Here is a 1382-nt window from a genome sequence, read left to right as displayed (position 1 = left end):
TAGGAAGTGTACTACCGAGCAGGCGCGGCGTTATGTACAAACAGCCCCCATGTTGTTGTTCCCCAGCCACCACCGCACACCTATCTTGCATGTGAGGTCGGCCGGCCCCGCCATATACACCGGCTGCAATCTAGGTTACACGCACACCGCGGCCACATTGCATAATTAAAAAACGCGACTTTATGTACACACACGCCGCGGCCACATTTGCATGATTGTATATCAGCTGCTCCAGGTGAGGCACGAACTCACAACCTCGGTATGGCTCAGTGCAAGTACTGCTGTATAAGTACCGCACGCTAACCAATTGCGCCACTGGAGCTCACTGATTTCAACCCTTCCCAGTTGAGCCATCTAGAGCTGACCAAGTAGATACTGGCACTGCTCCCTTATTCACTGTGCAAGATCGACTCACATAATAGCATGTTATCATGACTATTAAAAATACAGTCCAAATGGAATAGATTTGAGAATTCTGCTATATCATGTGCTCTGTCTATTGAACACCCCATACATTTGCCAGTTCTGACATAATCTAGGAGAAACTTTTGATTATTTGTAATTAGCACATAGTAAGAATTACCCCCAAAAATGAAACATTGTCACTTAAGGCAGATGAGGCGGACACACGCGGTCCCAAGGCTCACCCATAAGGATGCGATCTCCGCTTTTCTTCATCCGCGGGAAACGCCGGTCATCGCCGTCTTTGCACTGCCTACGGGGGGACTAGTCTTCGGCCGGCCATGGCAAAGGCCACACTAACAGGCCGTTCCCAGCGCTCAGTTGCGCCGCTCCATCAACACCTTCATTCGGATCCTCTGAGAACCAGCGGGGCTTGAAAAGACGCCTCTCCCGCCTCCATGTCCATCGCGTTCTTCGTGATCCCGCACGGGCTCGCAGTCTGCACCACCTGAAGCAGAAAATAAAAGACAGGATTATTCCGCCCCTCGCTGGGGGGGGGGCACGGAGCAAGCCCGGAGGTGTACTCCCCTGCCCCACACGACATGCCGCCCGCGAGCCAATTCCAAGTCCTGGCGCCTCCGCTCCACAGGGTGTGCTCCCACGAAACGCCGACAATTCCTGGACCTGGAAAACAAAACAGAAAATTACACGGCCCCACGGTGGGGCGAGGAGCGAGCCTGGGAGCGCGGGCACAAAGAGGCCGCTTCCCGCGCTCCCCAGGCTTTTAACCCTTTCGCCGCCGCGACCCCGCCCCCTCGCCCCGGAAGCACACCAGTACTTCCGGGGCGAGGGCGCGGGGCAAGCGGCCCCGAAAGGGACGGGGTGTGGGAGGGGCCGGGCCCCGCCATGCTTGCGTGGGGGCCTATTGGCCCCCCCTTGTATTTTTGGCGCATTCAAATGATACCCTGAAATCCGCCCAA

The 1382-nt window shown here is 55.9% G+C and overlaps 1 non-coding gene across 1 annotated transcript; it reads right to left on the bottom strand.

The window, feature by feature from the left end:
* Positions 1-227: 227 nt before the first annotated feature.
* On the bottom strand, positions 228-322 carry TRNAI-UAU (transfer RNA isoleucine (anticodon UAU)). Its single transcript has 2 exons — positions 285-322; positions 228-263 (listed from the first exon to the last, which is right to left on the bottom strand). It is a non-coding gene; the product is annotated as a tRNA-Ile (tRNA).
* Between the last annotated feature and the right edge of the window lie 1060 nt (positions 323-1382).

The sequence above is a fragment of the Lissotriton helveticus genome, chromosome 8, assembly GCF_964261635.1.
Source record: "Lissotriton helveticus chromosome 8, aLisHel1.1, whole genome shotgun sequence".
Taxonomy (NCBI): Eukaryota; Metazoa; Chordata; class Amphibia; order Caudata; family Salamandridae; genus Lissotriton; species Lissotriton helveticus.
The sequence above is the reverse complement of the archived record's forward strand: the minus strand, read 5'-3'. Positions and strand labels throughout refer to the sequence as shown.